At 38.2% G+C, this 24813-nt stretch overlaps 1 long non-coding RNA gene across 2 annotated transcripts; it reads left to right on the forward strand.

Moving 5' to 3' along the window:
* The first annotated feature begins 838 nt into the window (after positions 1–838).
* Positions 839–24813, forward strand: LOC129059139 (uncharacterized). 2 transcript variants are annotated; one of them, XR_008524869.2, is made up of 6 exons: positions 839–1567; positions 2142–2254; positions 2334–2383; positions 19888–19962; positions 20675–20760; positions 22504–24813. It is a non-coding gene; the product is annotated as an uncharacterized LOC129059139 (long non-coding RNA). The 2 variants fall into 2 exon arrangements; XR_008524870.2 differs by lacking the exon at positions 19888–19962.

Consider the following 24813-nt stretch of genomic DNA (forward strand, 5'->3'; position numbering starts at 1 on the left):
GTGGCTGGGTATTTTTAGGGAGGATTGTTGAGATGGATGGTAGCCTTCTGCTCTTAGTTGTCTTCTTGCCTGGTTGCTCACTATTCCCTTTACTTTTATTTTTGTTTATTTAATTTATAATTGATATATTATGGTCGTACATATTTTTGGGGTAAGTGTAATAATTTATACAGGTACACAATGTGTAGTGATCAAGTCAAGGCAATTGGGATATCCCTTTCAGATTTACTCCAGGGAAGATCACCTGTGCACATCTAATTGAGACAAGTGACCTGGATGGCTTTTAAATTCACCTTAGCCTGACTAAACTTTAGCCTTCTTTCTGAGGGCAGCCCCAGATCTCTCTTTTCTTAGAGCATTCACTCTAGAGAACTTTCAATTGTAACTCTTTCTGTGCTCCTTTGAAATGTAAATCTTTAAAAAAGCCTCTTGCCAGTTTTGTAAACTAGAATTGTTTTTCTCAAGGAGCTGAGGGCCCTCCCCCCCCTTTTTTTTTTTTTTTTTTGAGACAGAATCTTGCTCTGTCGCCCAGGCTGGAGTGCAGTGGCGCGATGTCGGTTCACACCATCCTCCTGCCTCAGCCTCCCGAGTAGCTGGGACTACAGGCACCCGCCACCATGCCCGGCTAATTTTTTGTGTTTTCAGTAGAGACGGGGTTTCACTGTGTTAGCCAGGATGGTCTCCATCTCCTGACCTCGTGATCCGCCCACCTTGGCCTCCCAAATTGCTGGGATTACAGGGGTGAGCCACCACGCCCGGCCATGATGGGGCAGGGTGGGGAGGAGTAGGGGGGCTAGTGGGGGAGTGGGGGGGCTGGGGGGGTGTGGTCCTCCTTTTGAAATGCAATCATCAAGAAAGATAGAGCCCCCATCTTTCTGGCTCTGTGTGGGGATAGGAGCCTAATTTAGTTAAGCAAAAATTAGCAAACACAGATGGGCTAATTGCATTGACCAATTCCCCACAAATGCCTCCTGTACTTTTCCATTCTCTCACCTCAGCATTTAAAAGCTCTTCCAACTTTGGTTTCTGCAGAATTGAGTTCAATCTCCTTCCCTTATTGCCATAATCTTGGCCCCTAACACAATAGGTGTGGAATAAATCTTCCTCACCTGTTTAACTTGTCCACTGCAACTTTTCTCTGACATACCATATGCCTAGAATCACACTAAAAGATGGCCACGTAAATCTATAGCCAAAAGAGGTTCAGTATAAGGTGAAATTGGCCATAGTAGCATGTGTTCGTGCTAGGTGACTGGAGATTTTAAAAACCTAGGTAATCAACGCAGTGTCCCTCTTCGAGTTCTATGTGCGCAAGGTGAGTCTTTGAGAGATGTTCCACTGGGCCAAAGTCTAGGCCAAAAGATCTTTTAAAAGATGTAAAAATGAGAACTATTGAGGGCAGAATGATTAGCTGTGTGAACTGAAAGTAAATATAGAATACTGGGATGGGACTGAAGGATGGAGATAATTATTCCACTGCACGTTCAAGGAGTTAAGTTGTGATTTTTTTTTCCAGAGGTAAGATGGAAAATTAAGTCATATATGCAACAAATCTCTTTTTATGATGGTAAGTTTCTTTGAACTTTTTTATGCCTTCCAACTAGTGAAGATAATTGGATAGGTTATTCAATGATTCTTATATGACATCTTTGCTTGCAAAAACAAAGTGGGTCAAAAATGCAAATATAGCATTCTGCTTTAATGCAAAGATGGGAAATAACATAAGCAATTATCTGACAAATGGCAGCTGTTTAAACTGCAGGCTACTAAACTGGTATCTTAGCAGGGGTGTCATTATCTATAGGCCGTTTAAAGTTTGTTTCTTTATTATTTCATTTTTATTGGCTTTGGTTTTAAAAAGGGAAAGATAAACTTCCCAACTGAAGGCTTTATTACTTTTACTATATAAATGTTGCTCTATTACCAAAAGGATATCTTGTTATTTGATTAAAGTTCTCAAAAGGGTAATCTCAACTTTTTTATTATTTCTACTTAGAGATAAAGAAAATACTTGAGTGTGTGTGTGTGTGTGTTTGTGTAGCAGCCAAGTTGAAACTTTTATATTGACATTATTCTTGCTGAAATTTATCTACACAATTCATACACATTGGTGATTGATGAGAAATTTTAATTTTTTTAAGGAAAATTTGGATGTGATTAGCATCTCAGGACAGAACATTCTTCATGGATAGAATTCTGTCTACATGGAAGTGGGCAGATAAATGGGGCAAACTGTGGTGGAATGGCAAAGGAGGTAAGGTTACTTTCCATTGCTCCCGTTTACTTTTTTTTCATCATTTACTCCTAAGCACCATCTCTCTCTTTCATTTCAGGTATTCAGTATCCTGCTAATTGTAATCCGATCTCCCCTGGAGAGAAAATGGTAATTACTTTCAGGTTCATGAATACCAATTGATGCATTTACCTCATTATTTTCTTTGGTCTGACAGCTACACTAATAGATCAGAACAAAATGTGTCCATGTAGTATCTTGAGTTCATCAAGTCACTTTGCAAGTTATCTCCAATATATTGTGGGTTAGCTATAGAAATATAAGCTAGATGCTGTAGATAGATTAATAATCAAATGTCTGCATTCATAGAATGACTATTAATGAACTGCTGTCAAGAAGAAAAAAGTTCGATCGGTGTAAGGGGTAGCTGGGTCCCTTGTCTCTTTACTATGTTCTTAAATGAACACATACAGGCAGGGTGTGGTGGCTCATGCCTGTAATCCCAGCCCTTTGGGATGCTGAGGTGGGCAGATCACTCAAGCTCAGGAATTTGAGACCAGCCTGGGCAACGTGGCGAAACCCTGTCTCTAAAAAAAATACAGAAAATTAGCTGAGCATGGTGGCATGTGCCTGTAGTCCCAGCTACTTGGGAGGCTGTGGTCAGAGAATCACCTGAGTCTATGAGGTAAAAGCTGCAATGAGCAGAGATCAAGTCACTGCACTCCAGCCTGGGTGACAGAATGGGACCATGTTTAAAAAAAAAAAAAAAAAGAAAGAAAGAAAATTAACATAACGAAAAATACACTTTTTTTTTTTTTTGTATGATGTGCAGCCTAGAAGGAAAGTGATCAGTGGCATCAGGAGCCACTGAAAAAGTTATCAGACTGGGAAATTGTGTTATGCCTAATAATATTACTTTTATTAAGGATGAAAGTAAAATCCGACACTGGTGAACTCAAATCCCATGAGAGTAGGGACAGCCATGGCACAAAGCATGCAAAATGGAATGAGATTTTAACTGAAAATACATTTAATATGAATCATCAATCAGATATGATCACTATAGAGGCTAGTGCAACTTTGGCTAAATTAATAGAAATGTAGTTTAGAGAATGAGGGAGGCATTATCCTTCTCTTTTCTGTGTGTCAGGCAACACTTTGCTGATTGCTTTTAGTCCTAAGTGCCACAGTTTAAGGGAAAAATGCACAAATTGAGGACAGTTAATGGAAGGGTCTGGGGAAGAAGATGCCGTGCTATAGAACTTTAGGAAGCACTGGAGCTATTTAATATGATGAAATGAATGTGCCTCTGTGTATCTGTGTGGTTAGAAGCACGAAATGGGTCAAAGGATGGTTACCTGCATTCTATTTAGATCCAACAAATAGAATTAGGAGAATTAGAATTAAAGAGTGCATAGGGCTGGGTGCAGTGGCTCACACCTGTAATCCCAGCACTTTGGGACACGGAAGCAGGAGGATCGCTGAAGGTGAGATCAGCCTGGGTAACATAGTGAGGCCCCCGTCTCTAAAGAAAAAAAAAATGAGCCAGACATGGTGGCACATGCCTGTAGTTGCAGTGACTCAGGAGGCTGAAGTGGCAGGATTGTTTGTGCTCAGGAGGTTGAGGCTGTAGTGAGCTGTGATCATGCCACTGCACTCCAGCCTGGGCAACAGAGTGAGACCCTGTATCAAAAACAACAGCGACAAAAAAACAACATCAAAGAACGTACTCTAAATGGGGACATTCTTTTGTCTAATAAAATCTTAAGGCCGGGCGTGGTGGCTCACTCCTGTAATCTCAGCACTTTGGGAGGCCGAGGTGGGTGATCACCTGAGGTCAGGAGGTCCAGACCAGCCTGACCAATATGGTGAAACCCCACCTCTACTAAAAATATGACAGTTAGTCGTGCCTGTAGTCCTAGCTACTCGGGAGGCTGAGACAGGAGAATTGCCTGAACCTGGGAAGTGGAGGTTGCAGTGAGCTGAGATGGCGCCACTGCACTCCAGCCTGGGTGACAGAACGAGACTCCATCTCAAAAAAACAAAACAAAACAAAACAAACAAACAAACAAACAAAAAAACCGCCACAAATCTTCAAGAAATTTCCTAGCTGATTTAGGATAGAACACAGTTCCTTATGCTGGAGATGTGAGCACACATCTCCAAATGATTCCTGTTTACATTTCCAGCTAGAGTTGATGTTCTTTTAGTAAACTTTCAAAATCTCTTTTTTAAACTTTTTGAAAGTTTACTTTCAAAATCTCTTTTTTAAATTTTTTGAAAGTTTACTTTCAAAACCTCTTTTTTAAATTTTTTGAAAGTTTACTTTCAAAATCTCTTTTAAATTTTTTGAAAGTTTACTTTCAAAATCTCTTTTAAATTTTTTGAAAGTTTACTTTCAAAATCTCTTTTTAAAATTTTTTGAAAGTTTACTTTCAAAATCTCTTTTTAAAATTTTTTGAAAGTTTACTTTCAAAATCTCTTTTTTAAATTTTTTGAAAGTTTACTAAAAGAACATCAACTCTAGCTGGAAATGTAAACAGGAATCATTTGGAGATGTGTGCTCACATCTCCAGCATAATGAACTGTGTTCTACCCTAAATCAGCTAGGAAATTTCTTAAAGATTTGTGAGGGTTTTTTTTTTTTTCAAAATCTCTTTTTTAGTAAAGTTACTTTTTTAGTAAATGCTCTTAGTAAACTTTCATAACCTCTTTTCTTAGATGTTTCTTTGCACTTCTGTAAGAAAGTTCATGGCAAGAGCTTGTTTAAGAATGTTTTGGGCTGGGGTGCCGTGGCTCATGCCTGTAATCCCAGCACTTTGGGAGGCTGAGGCGGGCGGATCATGAGGTCAGGAGATCGAGACCATCCTGGCTTACATGGTGAAACCCCGTTTCTACTAAAAATACAGAAAATTGGCTGGGCATGGTGGCGGGTGCCTGTAGTCCCAGCTACTCGGGAGGCTGAGGCAGGAGAATGGCGTGAACCCAGGAGGCGGAGCTTGCAGTGAGCCAAGATCACGCCACTGCATTCCACACTCCAGCCTGGGAAACAGTGCGACCCTCCATCTCAAAAAAAAAGAATGTTTCTTCTATTACTGAAAGTGCTGACTACAAGTCTTATGTTAAAGTTGCTTAAATGATCATATGATTTTTATTGGTAGTATTTAATTACGAGTTACATTTGTCTTTTCCTTAATAGCCTCATTTAACCTCTGTCACTGCAGTTGTTACTGCTATCATATGACTTGTAAGATAATTCCAAATATGTGGATAGAAAGTAAAAGTTTTAATGAGTCACTAAAAGATCCATTTGATGGTTCTTTCATGTTTTTGTCTTGACTTGCAACTCCAGAAGCTGCTCACCTTCATGATTTTGTCTGAAATCTGGATGATCTTTTGCCTTGATAATGGTCAACACTCAATTTGGCTTTGGAGAGTCAGGCCCACAATCTCAATTGTGATATAGAGAAGAGCCCACATTTCTACTCAGATTTTTGCTACAAAATAGAATTCGTATCTAAAATAGTAAAGAATTAATTGATACCTCATATAAGTTGAATCATGCAATATCTGTCCATCTGTGACTGGCTTATTTCACTTAGCATAACTCCCTCTAAGTCCATCTATTTCACCTATATGATGTATCTAAGATACTTAAATGCATAGAAGCTGAAAATAGGATGATGGTTACTAGGGGTTGTCAGGAGGGGAAGAATGGGGAATTGTTGCTTAACAGGTATAAAATTTCAATTATGCAAGATGAATAAGTTCTAGAAATCTTCTGTACAACACAGTGACTATAGGTAACAATATGGTATTAGACACTTAGTAATTTGTTAAGAGGATAAATCTCAAGTTGACTGTTCTTATCACAAAAAAAACATAAAAGACAATGACAAAAACAAAACATAAAAGAATACAAGGGCATTTTGGGAGGTGATGGATATGTTTAATAACTTGATTTCGGTGATGGTATCTCCGGTGCATGAATTGGTCCAAACTGATCAAACTTGCAGTATGGTTTTTCTGTATATTAATTATACCTCAATAAAGCTGTTAAAAATTAATTCATGCTGATATAAACTTTAAAAAATTTGAGATGCAATTAAAATACAAGATTTAAAGAAATGTGAACACTGGTTGAAAACTGGTGAGAAAACATCTAATTCTGCCAGTCATCTCTGTTTCTCATTTATGTCATGCTACTTCTATCTAGATCAGACCAAACTCATTCTGAAACTGTCTTGATTTTAGCTTCCGTCTTTCCAGGACCCACAGCCAGGAGCTGCTTTCCACATATAGACACAAGTGGCTCACTCACTCTTCTAGGTGTTAGCTAGCAGGGGCAGAGCTTTCTCAGGTATTTTAGCATTGGTTGTGTTGGAAGGTCTCTGCTATGTTCCTGAAAATTCATTTTATCCCCTTTTTCCTTTGCTACATAGAAAGAGGAAGAAACAGTTATGTAGATTGTTCTGTGTGAATCCTCTTATGATTTTTATCACCATAAAAGCTTTATGATTTTATCACCAGCTTCCCTGCAGTTTCATTTCACTTTTCTTTTACCTTATTAGTGTGTTATTGTTAATTTAAAAATAAAGATATGACTTACTCATTAAACACTGCTCTGCTGGTTTAATGTTCCCCTAGCAATGGTTCTAAAAGGTTTCCAGATCATTTACAAACCTACATCTGATTCAATCTGATTTTAGTTACAGTCCGAGCTTATTATTACATACATTTTAAAGCATATTTAAACAGCATCATTTGTAGTTTAAAAACAGAGATGTAAAATAACTTTGAAAAGAGGAAACTGAAGCTTTGTAATCATGTAGATACACTACCTGAATGACTTACTGATAATTTCACTTTTTAAGTACATTTTACTAAAATTAGTCCGGATGTTTTTGTTTGGTTTGTAAGGTGTATAACTAAGTGTCAGTTCCTTAAGGGAGTTTAGTCCTCATGGAGTTTATAATCAAGTAAGAGAGTCAGGTGAAATGATGAAATGAAATGACATTCTTTAAAGGCACCTCTGTTAGACTGACTCACCGAAATCAGACCTTGCCATTCCCTAGGGAACATATTCTAATTTATGGCCAGGAAGTGCTGAATGCTCACAGCTAGTAGATTATTTTTTACTAAGTTTGCAGTGAGGCACTTGCTTGCCAAGAATTAGTTGTTGGTTCCCAAACCTATTTATGACAGTTGTATTTATTTCTGTAATAATATATTGCAAGCAAATATTATAGAAACTAACGACATTGTGAATAAAAGAGTGTCTTATTTCTATGAAGACTAAGTTGAAGTCTTTGGAAAGGTTATAATAAAGGTAATAAAAATAATCATATTAAGTTATGTGTGGGCAAGATGACTACAAAAGATTAGAGAAAATCTTAAATTTTCAAAAGGTTATATGCTCTGATTATTGTAAGAATCTTTAGATTTCCATTGTATTTAAATAAAATACTAAAGCCTAAGGATTACTTCAAATAAGATGTTTTAGGACTTCAACCAGCAGATTCGTTCTTTAATTAAAAAAAGCCTTTGTTATATATAAGTACATTGGCAAATGTATACATTTTTAGATAAAATAAAAAAATTAAAACGTATATGTTTTTGACTTTTCCTTTTAACGAACTTTTAAAATTAACTTACTATTAGCTTTGCCCATGTATGCTAAGAGGACTTTTACAATGACAAGTAAGAAGAATACATCGATGATACGTGTTTTGGTTCAGACATTTCCAGAGCCATGGAATAGCACGAAAAAAAGCTCTTCAAAATAGAATTTATTCCTTTGAATTGGAGTCAAACTTAGAAGCATCCATCAATGGATGAAAGGATAAAGAAAATATGGCATATATGCACAATGTAATACTATTCAGTCTTAAAAAAGAAGAAAATTCTGGCATTTGTGACAACATGGATGAACCTGAAGGACATTAGGTTAAGTGAAATAAGCCAGGCATAGAAAGACAAATATGCCTGGGCGTGGTGGCTCATGCCTGTAATCCCAGCACTTTGGGAGGCCAAGGCAGGCAGATCACGAGGTCGGGAGTTTGAGACCAGCCTGGCCAACATAGTGAAACCCTGTCTCTACTAAAAACTGGGCGCGGTGGCTGGTGCCTGTAATCCAAGCTACTCAGGAGGCTGAGGCAGGAGAATCACTTGAAACTGGAAGGTGGCGGTTGCAGTGAGCTGAGATCGTGCCACTGAACTCTAGCCTAGGCAACAAGAGCAAAACTCTGTCAAAAGAAAAAAAAAGAAAAAGAAAGAAAAAAAGAAAGAAAGATAAATACTACATGATCTCACTTATATGTGGAATTCAAAAAAGTTGAATTCATAGAAGTAGAGAGTACAATGGTGCTTACCAGAGGCTGGAGGGAGGTAGGTGGAATGGGGAGATGTTCAAAGGGTACAAAGTTTCAGTCAGACAGGAGGGATATGTTTTAGAGATTTAAAGCACAGCATGGTGACTTAATTAATAATGCATTGTGTATTTCAAAATTGTTTTAAAATGTAGATTTTAAATTTTCTTACTGCAAAAAATAGTATGTGAGGTGATAGATTTGTTAATTAACTTGATTTAATTATTCTCATGTAAACCTATGTCAAAACATCACATTGTACTTCATAAAATATATAAAATATTACTCATCAATTAAAAAATAGGTTCAAGGAGTTACTGTGAAGGCTTTTGTTGATAGTTTTCAAAGTCTTTTCATAATAATGATCTCATGTGGAATACAGAGGGACTCCTTCAACAGTTCACAGGAAAACAGCTGTGTGTTTCACAGGAAGGTAGGTCCTTTTAAGTTTGAAATGGAGTTATGTTGGTGGTGGGTGATTTGTTCTGAACGTAAATCTGGGATTGTTCCTAGATTATTAACTCCTCAATGACAGATGTTATTGTGTTTCTCTTGGCAAGTGGCAAAAGTGTTAAATGAGATTCATGAGAATTCCAAGTTTAAGCATTATTAGCTTGACTCACTCAATGTCACCACTGTCAGCTGGATACAATGGGTAACACCTTCTCTTCTTATATGGGAGTCTTGTTTTGGGATTGAGACAATGCAATGGAGGTTAACATGAAAGACAGAAAGTCCTATGTACAATGATGTGTTTTATCTGCTGGGACTGGGGTCTGGTAGACATTTGACAACTTTTGTCCACACACAGATTTCAGAGAGGATGTTTCTTTGTTGTGTCCTGTGAACATATATGAGGCAAACTGCAGATTCCTCTTAAGGGAGCTGAACATTAATTCCTTGATAGCCCACTTTTTTCTCCCAACCCAGTGAGGCACGGTATTATTGTAGGGCATAATAAATTCCTCTTCAAAGGTTTTAGCCTGTAAATTGTTAAATGCAATGAGCTCTGAGATCCTCTCCAAAGAACCAATGTATCAGTATGTTCACCTCCCCTGTTCTTTGTTCTTCATTTTAAAGTTTAACTTCCTCATTCTCTTTGTCTCCTTGCCCCTAGTTTCAGCAAACAACCCCCTCCTAGCCTCTATCACCTGCTCCATTCTGAGTCACCCCTGGTCACCTGCTCTGACCTGAGTCATCCTGAGTCACCTGTTCTGTAACCGTCTTTTCCACTAAACTACTCACCCCACCCCTCCAGCTTGTACCTCTGCTCTCTTTAAAATAGCCAATCAGAGTTAGCTTAGACTGTGCAGTCCAACCCTAGCCAATAGGGGAACGACACAGCAGTGGGGGCTACCTGCGTCAGGGATAAGAACTCCTTCCCCTCCCTTGTTCAGGTGTGCTTTGGCCATTACTCCATTCACGAGTTGCACCCTTCTATAGAAGTAAAAATTGCCTCGCTGAGAAAATTAAATTTATGTTTGAGTGCTATTTCTTTTGTGGCACTGAAAATTTGTTTCTCACACTATTTTCTCTATCTAGCTAAAAGAAAGAATAGTCTGAATTGTCATTACTGCACAAGGGAATCTGCTGCCTCTTATAGCTATGTAAAGTTTGACTTTGCCTTCTGATATGCCAACTGATGTCTAAAAGTTCTTTTCATCTTATTTATTAATGATTTTGTCAAAACTACCTAAAAGTGTACATTCTAAGATATGCAATTGTATCCATTATAACTAGATGGATGATAAAGTCTCATTAAGAAAGACAATTGAAAACATGCTATCTGGTGTGATAAATACTTTTTTTTTGGAGGCAAGCATTAGCATTGAATTCTTTTTAGGTCTTTTTAGGTTTTTTTCTTTTGCTTTGTTTTTGTTAAATAGTGAAATTCTGCTACACATAAAGTATATATTGTAATATGCCTCTCTTCAGGAACCACTTGCCCACTTCCTTAGCATCTAAAACTATTTCCACCAAAAAGATCAATTGAGATGAGAACATTAACTTATTTAGGGGGATGTATGTCAATGTTGCTTTCATAATAGGTGCTACTATATACTACTGCTTAGGATCATCAAAAAGTGAATTAATAATACCATAGTTAATATGGAGTTTTAGATTCCACCTAAAAACAAAACCTGTCATTTATTGAGAGTTTACAGTGTGCCAGGCTCTAGAACCTAAATAGATAATCTCATTTAACCCATGTATCAACCCTAAAAGGTAGGTATTATTTACAGGTAAAGAAACAGAATTATACAGGTGAAGTGACTCACTTAAGGTCAAATACATTAAAAAAATTATTATTACAATTTAAGAAATAGATTTAGGGGAACGAATGCATTTTTGCTACATGGATATATTGTGTAGTGGTGAAATCTTGGCTTTTGGTGTACCCATCACCTGAATAGTTTACACCACACCCAGTAGGTAATTTCTCATCCCTCACACCCCCACCCTCCCACCTTTTGTAGTTTCCAATGTGTATTATTCCACTTGTATGTCCATGTGTGTACACATTGTTTAGTTCCCACTTATAAGGGAGAACGTGAAGTATTTGACTTTCTGTTTGTGAGTTATTTCACTTGAGGTAATGGCCTCCAATTCCATCCATGTTACTGCAAAAGACTCGATTTCTTTTATGGCTGAGTAGTATTCCATTGTGTATATGTACCACGTTTTCTTTATCCAGCATCCATTGATAGACACTTAGATTGATTCCATGACTTTGCTATTATAAATACTGCTGCAATAAACATACACGTGCAGGGGTCTTTTTTTTTTTTTTTAATTGAGACGGAGTCTTGCTCTGTTGCCAGGCTGGAGTGCAGTGGTGTGATCTCAGCTCACTGCAACCTCCGCCTCCTTCCTCAGCCTCCTGAGTAGCTGGGACTACAGGCATGTGCCACCACGCCCAGCTAATTTTTGTATTTTTAGTAGAGACGGGGTTTCACTATGTTGGCCAGGATGGTGTTGATCTCTTGACCTCGTGATCCATCCGCCTTGGCTTCCCAAAGTGCTGGGATTACAGCTGTGAGCCACCGTGCCCAGCCAGGGGTCTTTTTAATATAATGATTTAGTTTCCTTTGGGTAGACACCAATAGTGGGACTGCTGGATCACATGGTAATTCTATTTTTAGTTCTTTGAGAAATCTCCACACTGTTTTCCATAGGGGTTGAACTAATTTACGTTCTCACTGACAGTGTATAAGCATTCCCTTTTCTCCTCAATCTCACCAATATCTGTTGTTTTTTGACTTTTTAATAGTAGCCATTCTGAGTGGTTTAAGTTGGTGTCTCACTGTGGTTTTAATTTGTGTTTCTCTGATGAGTGATGAGTGATGTTGAGCATTTTTTCATATGTTTGTTGCTGCTTGTATGTCTTCTTTTGAAAAATTTCTGATTGTGTCCTTTGCCCACTAGAGTAGGAGGTCCCCAGGCCAGTCCATGGCCTGTTAGGAATCAGGCTGCACAGCGGGAGGTGAGTGGCTGGCAAGCAAGTGAAGCTTCATCTGTATTTACAGCTGCTCCCCATCGCTCACATTACCTCCTGAGCACCACCTCCTGTCAAATCAGCGGTGGCATTATATTCTCATGGGAGTATGAACCCTATTGTGAACTGTGCATGCAAAGGAACTAGGTTGCATGTGCTTATGAGAATCTAATGCCTGATGATCTGTCACTATAATTTCCCATCACCCACAGATGGGACCATCTAGTTGCAGGAAAACAAGCTCAGAACTCCCGCTGATTCTACATTATGGTGAGTTGTATAATTGTTTCATTATATATATTACAATGTATTAATAATAAAGTGCACACTAGATGTAATGCACTTGAATAATCCCCAAACTATCCCTTCCTGCCCCTGTCCATGGAAAAATTGTCTTCCACAAAACCAGTCCCTGGTGCCAAAAAGGCTGGGGACTACTGCACTAGAGAATTAACATGGATTTGAATCCAAGACTGAATCTTAAGAATGGCCTTTTAACCTAGTGGTTTCAATCCTGGCAGTACAGGAAAATTACCCAAGACACTTTAGGAAAATTTCCAGGTCTGGGTAACATACCCTGAAATTATGAATTGATTTTAGATGAGGCACGTGATTCCAACATGCAGTCAGGGTTAAAACTACAGATTAATTAATGCCTTTGATTCCCTCAAATTGATGACAGATAGGAAATACTGTGCACTTTTTCCTCCTCTCTGTGTCATCATTTCAGCAATTATGAAGAGGGCTGCGGTGGATGCGTTTTTCTGATTCCCACTTGTAGTCTATGCCTTAGAAGGAGCTTGTTAGCAAATTGTACAAGTAGCGCAGAAGCAAATAAATCCATTGAACATAAGATAACAAAAATCATATTATTTGAACTTAATACTTATTAACCTAAGTAGATACAGTAAGTAAAAATTTTAACAAGCCAGAGGCTGGTATGAACTTCTATCAATTTTCTAGGTGAGGATGAATTTAAAAAATATATAAAGTCTATTGGTCATTGCTTTAACTTAAGCTAAATCTTGCTTAAAACATCTGCTAGAGAATTAACAGGACCATCCTTTCTGGAGCTGCTCAAGATTGGCTGAAGGAAGCAAAGCTACATTTCTTGGTAAGAGTATTAAGATGCATCATTCCTATGGTTTTAGAGCTCAGCACATCTAATCCGCAAAAGCACCTGAATAAGGAATGTGTGATTTTGCCTTTCTGTCCTCAATATTCTGTTATCTCAAGTTATTTATTTTCCTGATATGTTAAAATGTTCACGCTGTTTTAACCTCCACTAATAGACATGTGAATTTGTAGAATATACAATTTTATCCTGATTTGCTTGTGGCGTGAATGCTTTATCTACCACATGAGAAATATGCCTGACAGAATTTTCTCGCTTCTGCTACTGCATACTTATTCATACTTACTGACTTTTGTCTGGTAGACTTACTTGTTCCTGCTTATGAATTCAGTCTGCCCAGAGTTTGAACCTCATGTTGCACTGGACAGGGAATAAAGAGCCTTTGCCTTAGGGAAGAAAGTGCTCTTTTTATGCCTTGATTCCTTTTTTCAGGTGTCCTGGGTGCTGCTACCTGGTACCTAGTGGCAGAACCCCATGCCATGGTTCATGTGGGTCCCAGAACCCTGAGACTAATTGGAAACCCATCATCATTCTTTCTTTCCCTTCAGTTCTTACAGGCTTTGGATATCTGTAAGAATTCCTCACCCTACCACCCCATTCCCAACCTCGTTAACTAGATCCATGGTCCAGATGCCTTCTAGATGCCACTACGCAAATGAACTCGCATCATTCATGTTTTTCTCTGTATTATTGACCATCTTATCTAGACTCTTAATACCTGCACGGGCTCCCCTCCCCTGAAACACCCACCTTGCTAACTGGATTCATAGTACTAGAGAACCCAAGGCTGACATATTAGGGAGACAAGTTTTCTGATAACTGTCAACTCTGGCATTTTTGTTGATAACATTTTCAAAGCTGAGGTGACATATGTTTACATTGTAAAGTAGTTATAATCTCTGGCTTCTACCTACATAACATAAAGGGAATAGATTTCTAACAGCAGCAAAGTTATTATAAATTTTTTATTAGAAATTCCTGATTATTCTTTACCTTTTAGCCCAGTGTAATTAATTTTTTCATTACATTTCTTTGTTCCAAATCAAGAGATCAAAAGTAAAAGAAAAAGTAATATTAAGAGTGAAGCAACATTACACAAAAGATATATTAAATGTAATCAAAGCATTTTAATTAAAAATGACTTTTTGAAGCCTAATTTTAGCTTTTTCATTTCACCAGACCATGTTGTGATAATTATTTTAGAGGCCAAGTCACAGGTGAAGTATAACAAAAAATACCAAGTGCTTATTTAATAATTCATTCAGAAGTATATTAATGTCTAACATAAAGCTCAAGCTTTTCTCTGTGGATCCCACCTCTTAAAAAATAAATTTATCCCAAATGTCTGTAAAATCTATTCTTTCCACCTTATTCCTTGATCCAACATAGAAAAATGAGATGCATTTTTTTTTGGTAGAAAATACTGTGAAAAGCCAGGTCATATAACATAAACTGAAAGTTTTTGCTGCCCAAGTTTTTCTTAGTAATGGAATTTGGTTTCTGTGTATTGCTTTTCAGCACATTTTATGTTTACAACTTTTGGGGATTTGAAGGAAATAATACATTTATATTTTCCATCATATTGTTTCTCATTTCCCCCCCTTTTCTGGGAAATTTCTATGACTTCATAAATTTTTAAATTATTATAATTATTATTTTGGAGAAGAGACAATTATTGTATGCTGACTTTTGAGTTCTTATTTTAGAGGTACAATTTGTAATGCATCTGCAAAAATTAGTTAACAAATTTTAAAAGTAGTGAATGCTTTTTGCCCTCTTGTTTTTCTGTTTTTGTTTTGGGGGCCAATTATTTTCTTTTGTTGGGTTGCTTGTCATCAAGAGGGCTTTAAAGTTCCCTCAGCTTGACTAAACTTTAGACATGCTTCTTGCCTTTAGGCCTCAAAACTCACTCTTCTTACTACATTTACTTTAGAAAATTGGCAATTATAAATTATTTCCCTGTCCCTTTGAGATGCAAATCTTTAAAAAACTTCTTAGACCGAGAGTGGTGGCTCACGCCTGTAATCCCAGCACTTTGGGAGGCCGAGGCAGGTGGATCACAAGGTCAGGAGTTCAAGACCAGCTTGGCTAACAGGGTGAAACCCCGTCTCTACTAAAAATACAAAAAAATTAGCTGGGCGTGGTGGCGGGTGCCTGTAGTCCCAGCTACTCGGGAGGCTGAGACAGGAGAATGGCATCAACCCGGGTGGCAGAGGTGGCAGTGAGCCGAGATCACGCCACTGCATTCCAGCCTGGGTGACAGAACGAGACTTTGTCTCAGAAAAAAAAAAAAAAAAAGCTTCTTATCACTTTTGTAACCCAGGACTGTTCCTCTCCAGAACCTGGGAGCCATCCCTTTGAAATGTAATCATCAAAGAAAGATAGTGCCCCTATCTCCCAGGCTCGGTGTTTGGGGAAGGGTCTAATTCTAACGGACACCTTGCTCCAAGTTATAAAACCACCTTGCTCCAAGTTATAAAACCACCTCTTGTCATGACGATAGAACAGAATGTTTACCTTTTCTCTGGGTAAGGCCAGTTAGCAAACACATCCCTCCATCCCAGCTCTCCTGCACCCTTTGTTTTAGTAACGTCGAGTTCAGACTAAGCTGAGCTCACTCTCCCTTATTACAATATCCTTGAATAAAGTCCTCCTTACTTGTTTAACATGATCTGGTGCTATTTTCGCATTGACACTGTTTTTTAATCAGTATATTGCTTTTTTAAAACCAGCTTTAATTGAGGTATCACTTATATACCATAAATAGCATTTACCCACCTTCAGTGTCAAATTTAATGTTTTTAAATAATTTCCCAACTTTGTGCAGGCAGCCTGCACCACAATTCAGTTTTAGAACATTTTTATCATCCCCAAACAGGTCCCTTTTTCCAATTTCCAGTGAATCTATGATAGTCTATTATTTTTATGCTTTTGTTTTTCTTTATATGTCTGGGAATTCTTGGTTGTTATTTTTTACTTAAATGGGAGGAGGTAATATTCCAGGTACCTGGTGTGGATTTCATTTGCCTTGCTTCCCCTAAAGAACTCTCCCCTGACTGGGAAGTCTGATTGACAGTTCTCTGTAAGTGGGTGGGGCTTGTCACCTGGCAGGGTTTTCTTCAGGTTGAGCAGGTGGGAAGCCAGCTATAAAGTTGTAGGACTCTAAATGCTTTCTGTTGGTCATCAGGACTTTGTACTAGCAACATCTAGTTTTTCCCAGGAAAATGTTCATTTTTAACACCAATTATTGTTTTACCTGGGATACAGAAGGAAGGGTGTGTGTGTGTGTGTGTGTGTGTGTGTGTGTGTGTATGTGAGAGAGAGAGAGAGAGAGAGAAAACATGGGTAAGAACAGGTAAGTATTGGCACAATTGTTCTGAGGACATAATTTCAATTACTTTACCTGTTTTCAGCCTAACTTCATGCTCACAACTGATCAGTTGTTGCACCAGGAAAATCAGCCACCACCTCTATGCATCTCCCTCTCACATATATTTGATCTGAGACCTTCAGATTTTTCCCCCACTCATTTGTTTGTTTTTGTTTGATTTTATTAATGTTAATTGAGCAATAAAAATTGTATTTATTTTTCATGGACAACATATTGCTTTGAAATATGTACACATTTTAAATACATGTATACAATATAATGTATACATTGTAAAATGGCTAAATTGAGCTAATATACATAAGTATCACCTCACATACTTTCATTTTTTTTTTTTTGTGGTGAGAACACTTAAAATCTACTTTTTTGGCAACTTTCAAAATTTTAAAAAAGTCATTCAATACTCATTGTTTTACCACATCTTCCAGAAGTGTGTAAAAATCTCTAGCCTGCTGATGCTGCCCCCTGTTTTCTTTACTGTCATAATTTACTTTTTTATATTTCTTTACTGTAACTTTAAAATTTTCTCAAGAAAGTCAGGAGGCAACTGCATGTGCTACTTAAAGAAAGAGGAAAGAAATTAAAGAATTAAAGAAATTAAACTGAAGGAAGAATTATAGAAAGAGGAAAGAAACGTGAAATGTGGCTTGCCAGTCAAGACAGGTTTATTTTAGAGAAAACAAACCAGAGAGGAGCTTCTGGCCAAGTTAGGTCAGAGGCACACTCTTTTACAGACTGAGAGTTTTTAAGGATTCAGGGTGGGAGAGTTTATCAGAGGCTTGGACTGCTTCTGTGTCCCTTTGTTGTGCTTATTTGGGAGGGAGAGTTGTGTGTCTGTTCCCATACACTTTTCTGCAGCTACAGGCATACCCCCGAGTCTGCTTTTAGCTTCCCTATTTCAGTGCCTCCTGAAAGGAAAGGGATGTGCTTATTAAGGTCCACTGTTTTGCTGGGGCCCATTGTATGAGGGTGAAGTTTGGCAGTTACTCAAGAGACTTTCCGCCACCTCCCTCTGTGCCCGAGCTGTCTTATCTGTGTTTTACTGTCTGCTCTTTCTGGCTGCTTATAGTTAGAAGATAAGTGATTTCCTTGAAATGCATGAGGCTAGAAAGGGAGCTGGAACTTAAAGTGGTGGTGTTTGTCTGAGATGATGGTGCTCCTGCTCTGTTAACTACCATCTTGAATTGCAGCTCAGTTTTCTTCTAAGAAATAATACCAAAGTTGGATTGTAGTTATTTCAATAGAGCTATCTCTGTCCAGTAATATAGTGACTAGGCAGTTTGCTGAAAGAATGAATAAAATACAAATGCATCTCCTTAAAAACATGGCAGAGATGACAAGATAATGCAAAATTTTAAGGCCAAAGTCTAATTGAAGACAGAAACCCAGGGAGATAAGTATAGCAATAGAGTTGTTTTTGTCAGAAGGGGACTTGCCAAAACCTTGATTTTTCTAATCTAGTAGAGTATGAGATCAAAAGAACAGAATTCCCTCAAAAGACAAAGACCAGAGTTCTCCTAAGTTGAAGAGTCTGATAGGAGAACTCCAGAAAGCTGAACTCAAATGGCATTTGCCTCATTCTGTGAGGAACAAGAGGAAAATCTCCCTTTCCACCTTCTCTACCTTAAAGAGATTATAGGAATTTAGTCTTGATGCTTTAAAGAGTGGGAGTGTGATGGGAAATTCAACTGAAGAGTTGTAACTCTAAGCCAGCATGGATTTGGTGTCCAAAGATGTAATTTTGGATTGTCTATAAAATCCCAAACCATAAATTTATTGTATTTCATTGATTCTATCATTCACTTAATCCTCCCTGCCCCCAAATTTTACATCAAAATGTACCCGAGGATCAACAATATCTTTGATTCAGTGAAATATTGGACTGTAAAATTTCCTGGTGGAAGCGTAAACGAACCTTCTCTGGAGTAATACAACTTCATCTTCATCTCAGAGAATTCCCACAAATAATTTTTCAGGAAAATGAGTAGCTCCCTATAAACAATTACTGACCGTACAAGAAATGAAGCATAGTAAGTGTGGTAGCCAGCAGAACAAAACAGCCAGGAGGAACATATTCTTTAAATTCATTAGGCTATTAGAAATTGACAGATTAAAAGAGGAAGAAACTTTTGATAAGCATGTTTAAATAAATGATAGACAAGTCTGAGAATATCTTCAGATAGGAAATTATATGTATAAAGACCTAACAGTTTGAAAATGAGTCAAGTAGATAACCCATAAATGATGTGAATTTCTAAATTTACATAGAGTAGTGTTTTTCATTTTTCCCTTAATGATAACAAAGTGAGATAGTTACGTTTCCCATTCTGTATACTTGTGGCTTCCTAAATTTATGGTACAAGATCTGAGGATTTTTGCCTTTTGAAGACAACTTTTCTATACATTTCATGTATGTTAGTAACAGTAATGCAATCCCTCTCTGTAGAAGACTTTATTATTTCTTATTCTTCTGTGGAAAAAAATACTTTATATATTTTAGGGTCATATCTTCACTATGGGCTGTTTTGCTCATTTTTCTGTATTCTTATCTACCTCCAAAGTATGAAAAATGGCCTTGTGACTTCTTAGTTGGGATTCTGGGAAGCATTGTTTCTTCCATAAAGGAAATATTGTTGACTAAGCATAATATAGATTATACTCTACCTATGTTATACATTGACCCTCAACCCACTAACCTAGAAATGTGCACACATTGCATGGGAGGTGATATTCACAGCTGTGCTTTGAGGACGGTGCTGGTAGCACTACTGGTTATAACATAAAAATAAAGGAGGCTTCTTTTCATGGGTGTTGGTTTTCTTCATTTGAAACTCCAGCCCTAGAGAACTCATGCCTTTGTTCAAAAATGTGAGTTGGTGACATACTGGCTGTTAAGTAGATTCAGTATAGAACAATTATGCACCTGTTGTACTGCCGGTGTTTTAGCAGCAGCATTTTGCATATGAACTATAGCATTTCAAAGAAATCATTTTGATTTACTTTCATTTCTGACTCCTTTTGTACTTGAAAATAATACAAAAAATGATAAATCTCTAAGAATTTGTTTTTGTCATCAAGGACATTTCTACATATTATATTTTGCAGAAATAACTTTTTACACAAGTCTGTTTCTGTAGAGGCAAACATCTTTGTAATCTTCTTTGAGTTGAGGGATATGATTTGTTTTCATAACTTCCTTGTCAGTAACTGCTCCAGCATAACAGTATGAGTCAAACTCATTCCCTGAAACTCTTTTATTTTCCTTAGGCATTGATGGGTGAATGTGAAAATTGTACATCTCTGATGGCTGCGAAATCTCTTTGCCTTTCTAAATGACAAGGGGTAAATGGAATTTGTTTTTCCCTTAATTTGACAGCATTTCCTTGTCAAAGTGTTCCTTCTTAGATAATTCGATAATTAGGTGACAATTACAGCAGATATTTAAAAAAATTTCTTCGGGGGTTTCCAAAGTTTTTAGACCTCAAAGTCATGTCATCCACCATAGCCACATAAAGACACATAAAGTGGCTGGGAGAATGAAGGATGGATGAGCTATAGCTCATTAGTACTATGCTTTATATCCAATCAACTGAAGCCACAAGGCCAAAGATAGATACTGCTGCTGACATGAATATTTGTGAAGCTGGAATAACCTAAGTCAGGGTTTATCAACAGTGGCACTACTGACATTTTCGACTGGATGCTTCTTCATTTTGGGAAGCTATCTTGTCCACTGCCGGATGTTTAGCAGCATTCCTGGCCTCTAACCAATAGATTCCTTCATTTGTGACACTCAAAAAGCTTCCGGACATTGCCAAATATTCTCAGGGGTGGGGCAAGGGGACAAAAATTGTGCCTGGTTGAGAACCACTGCTTTATGTCACTGTCATCAATCCTGGTCTTATGCAAGCTTGGGAAGAGAGACACAGAGCGGCATCATGAATAATAGTCCATGTGATTTTAGTGGGCTAGGCTGAGATCGATGACTTTGTAAAGTGTCAGCTTCATCTTGTTTTATTTTTTATGCTAACAAATTTCTCGTTTCCTCTTGTAGTTTTCTGTTTCCTATGAACAGAAGCAGAATTTTTTCACAACAGAAAGTGAAGCAGCGAAGTTTTGAGAATTGCTCCTCATTTAATGGTGAGTCAAAGAGGCAGCATAGAGAGGATATGTGAAGGTTAAGGGCTAAGGATGTGGATTCCGGAGCCAGACTGCCTAGTTTGGAAGCCAGCTCCCCACGTTAGCTGGCTGATCTTGGCAAAGCACTCACCTTCCCTTGCCTCTACCAATAATAGAGGGATAATGACAGAGTCAGTTTAAGGAGTTGTTGTGAGGACTAAATGAGATAATATGTATAAAATGCTTAGAAGAGCAGTTAGTGCATAGAAATGGATTAAAGGAGATAAAAAGGCGGTATTTTTCCAGAAGAAAAAGGATACTTAAGTTGATTAGGAATTTTGTAGTCTGTAACTTCATTAACATAATCAACCCATTCCAAGTTAACAAGATCTTTGACAACGACTGATTTAACGTTACCATCATAGCAAAGGTGCATCACAAATGAAGTTTGATGTGCCTTAAGTGAATCCATGATTCCTAAAACACAAAAAAGTGATTACTTACAGTTTCCTGATATAAAATGTTTGGACCATAAATGGAAGTTAGTCCTATCCTCAAACACTATTAGATAAGGATTTGATTGAAAAGTTGTCTTCACTTGCTGTAACCATCAAACCTGTACCATACCTTAGTCTTAACCCAGAGATGACAAATACTTATTAGGCCCTGATACAGGCAGATGAGCCCCAAAGTGGAGTTTAGCTCATGAGAGTGCTTGGTTTTGCCCAGGAAAGAATTCAAGGACAAGACAGAGGTAGAAGAAAACAGCTTTACTGAAGAGGCAGTGCTACAGCTCTAGCAGTGGGTTCTATGGCTGCTCTTGCAGGGCAGGGTTATCCCTTAGGCAGAGACTAGCAGCTCAGGGCAGTTTTGCAGTCACATTTACATCCACTCTTAATTGCATGCAGATTAAGGAGTGACTTATGCAGAAATTTCTAGGGAAGGGGTAGTACCTTTAGGTCATTGGGTTACTGCCGCAGAAGGGGGTGATAACCACGGGGTGTTGCCATGGCAACAGTAAATTGACATGACACACTGTTGGACATGTCTGAAAGCTGCTTTGCCCAGGCCCTGTTTTAGCTAGTCCTCAATCTGTTCCGAGTCCAAGCCCCACCTCTGGAGTCAAATCCCACCTCCTACCTCAGCCCCTTGCATGTATTAGGTTGGTACAAAGGTTATTGTGGTTTTTGCCATTAATAGCAAAAACTGCAATTACTTTTGCACCAACCTATAGTTATAAGTATCTGGCCAGGACATCCAAGCCAGAGGAGCACAGCACACATATATGAAAGCTAGAGGGGGCCATCCTGCGGGAGGATCAAGTAAAAAACACACACAAAGAAGACTTAACTAACAGTCGCTCGAATCGTGAGTCCACTGGAGTTCTTTTTATTCAGGGCTAGAAACACATAGAGAAATTCAGCTATAACACGAAGCACCATTTAACTGCAGCAATATAATATTTTTGCAGTTTAGGTTTAAAAAATAGGTAGACAGCAAGTTTTTATTATTTTTTACTATTGTAAGTACAGATACTTGGGATTCATAGAACTGGCAACTAGGCCTGGACTTCTGTTGGAAGCAGGAATTCATGCTGAGTTCCATTCCTTTTCTAAAAGAAGTTATAAAAAGCCCAAGTGAAGTCAGATATTATGTGGATATTATTTTTTTTATAGCAACAATAAGTAACTTCCACTTTAAGATCCTGATGGTGGTATATGATTTTAAAGTATGAAGGAAATACAAATGTCTAAAATATTTCAGGGCTTAAGGGCATGAATGAAAAGAAGTTGGTGTGTGGTGTGTATTGAGTCAAGTTTAGACGGAAAACAAAGGCATCAAGACCTCTGCAAGGATCTTCCTGTGGCATGAATCACACAGTGGGGAGCTTACCTGGGCAACTTTCTTAAAGGTATGCCACTTGTCTGTGATAGGAGTGCCTGTTGGGTTGGCTTTTGTTCAGTGAATCCTCTAAAACGATTTCAAAGGGACTTCTGAATTTTTTGTTTTGTTTTGTTTTACTTTTTTTGAGACAGGTTCTTGCTGTTGCCCAGGCTGGAGCGCAGTGGCATGATCTCTGCTCACTGCAACCTCCACATCCTGTGCTCAAGTGATCCTCCAACCTTGGCCTCCCAAGTAACTGGAACCACAGGCATGTGCCACCATGCCCGACTAATTTTTGTATTTTTTGTAGAGACAGGGTTTTTCCATGCTGTCCATTCTATTCTCAAACTCCTGTGCTCAAGCGATTCTCCTCCCAAAGTACTGGGTTTACAGACCTGATATTTTTAAAGACAACAGAAAAGCATAGGTTTGGGAGAATTAAACATGTGCTAACAGAAAAGTATTACACAATTACTAGTTTACTAAGCAATTAGCTATATACACATTTGCTATGAGTTGTACTTTACAAAATTGGTTGAGTCTAAAACACACATGCATATATGTTTATTTTTATCTAAATGAAACTAAATATCAATGCTCTCCTTTCTTGCTGTCTTCAAATTAGTGGAAAATTCAACATGAGTCATTTTAGTGCACATTCTCTCTCTTGTGATGGTTATGTATTAATCCACATATACCTCTGAGGAGGTGTGAGTTTACTGGGAAAACAGGGGAATGCCCCTGTCATCCCCTCCTAAATGCCCTCTGTAGATTCTTGAAGGTGAACAATTTCACTGCTGCTGTGCCAGGCAGGGCATATGGGCTCTGCTGAGACTGGGGCCCTGTTGTGCAGGGTCCAGCCCCAGGATCCGACATTACTCTTCTGTGTCCTACATTTTTCTCTTAGGACATTTATCTTAACACAAGGGTATTTTTATTTTCTCTGTATGCAATACCCTGCTGTTGATTATTACGTAAGTCTTTATCAATCACACTTTATAGCTTTAACTCCCCAGGTTCCTAATTGGTTACTAAAGGTTTGTTCTTCACTGCAGGCTCTGAAAATGCCATCCGCACTGCCAGTTACCAGCTATGGCTGTGCTCTCTAAAATCTCTCTTAGCTTTGTCTACCCTTTTCTTTACACTAGCAGTAAGAGGTTGTTATAGATAGGGTTGGATTTTTGGCAGGAAAAGAACAGCTTCCAGGCTAAGAAATACCTGAAAAAATTCACCCTGTGTGCCAAAGCCATTTCTTTTGGATGCCTCCAGTGTCAGGCCATTCAGAGCTATTGTGGCGGAAGCAGCCACATTCATTGCTTCATATGTTCTCTGGATGATATTCAAGTGAACAGGACAAAGCTGCATGAAGAAAATCCAGGGTTCAGTCTTCCATTTACCAAAAAGGCTTGAATGACAGATGTCTACATTTTCCTAATTTTTCTTTTTGCAGTATTTTATTATTTTCTCTCAACATGTTTTTTGTTTGTTTTTACTTAAATCTTCAATCTCTTATACATTTTTCTCAAGGGTATAGCCTAGTCTATTTCCTTCACTTAAAAGAGTATGAGTTGGCCAGGTGTGGTAGCTCACCCCTGTAATCCCAGCACTTTGGGAGGCCAAAGCGGGCAGATCACCTGAAGTCAGGAGTTCGAGACCAGCCTGGCCAACATGGTGAAACCCTGTCTCTACTAAAAATACAAAAATTAGCCAGGCATGGTGGCGGCTGTCTGTAGTCCCAGCTACTTAGGAGGCCAAAGCTGGAGAATCCCTTGAATCCAGGAGGCGGAGATTGCAGTGAGCTGAGGTTGTGCCACTGCACTCCAGCCTGGGTGACAGAGTAAGACCCCATCTCAAAAAAAAAAAAAAAAACCCCAAAAGTATGAAGTTGTATGTGTTTGATCTCTTGAGTGACCACATTGCAATGAATGTCGAAATAGGCTGCTGTTTAAATCTTAATTCACATCCCTTGCAGGGGAATGGGGGCGCTCATTGAATTAAAGTTTAAACTTATAATGAAAGACTATTCACTTAACAAGTATCACACCAGCACAAGATGAAGCAAAACTAGGCCATTTAGTTTGCAGTGTGCTCATCTTCATATTAGAACACCTCTACTTAAACACAAATTATTATGCCGATAAATATCAATCATTAAAGAGGCCACCTTTCCTTCTACTATATTAAGCTTAT

This window comes from Pongo abelii, chromosome 3 (assembly GCF_028885655.2).
Source record: "Pongo abelii isolate AG06213 chromosome 3, NHGRI_mPonAbe1-v2.0_pri, whole genome shotgun sequence".
In the NCBI taxonomy this organism is placed as follows: Eukaryota; Metazoa; Chordata; class Mammalia; order Primates; family Hominidae; genus Pongo; species Pongo abelii.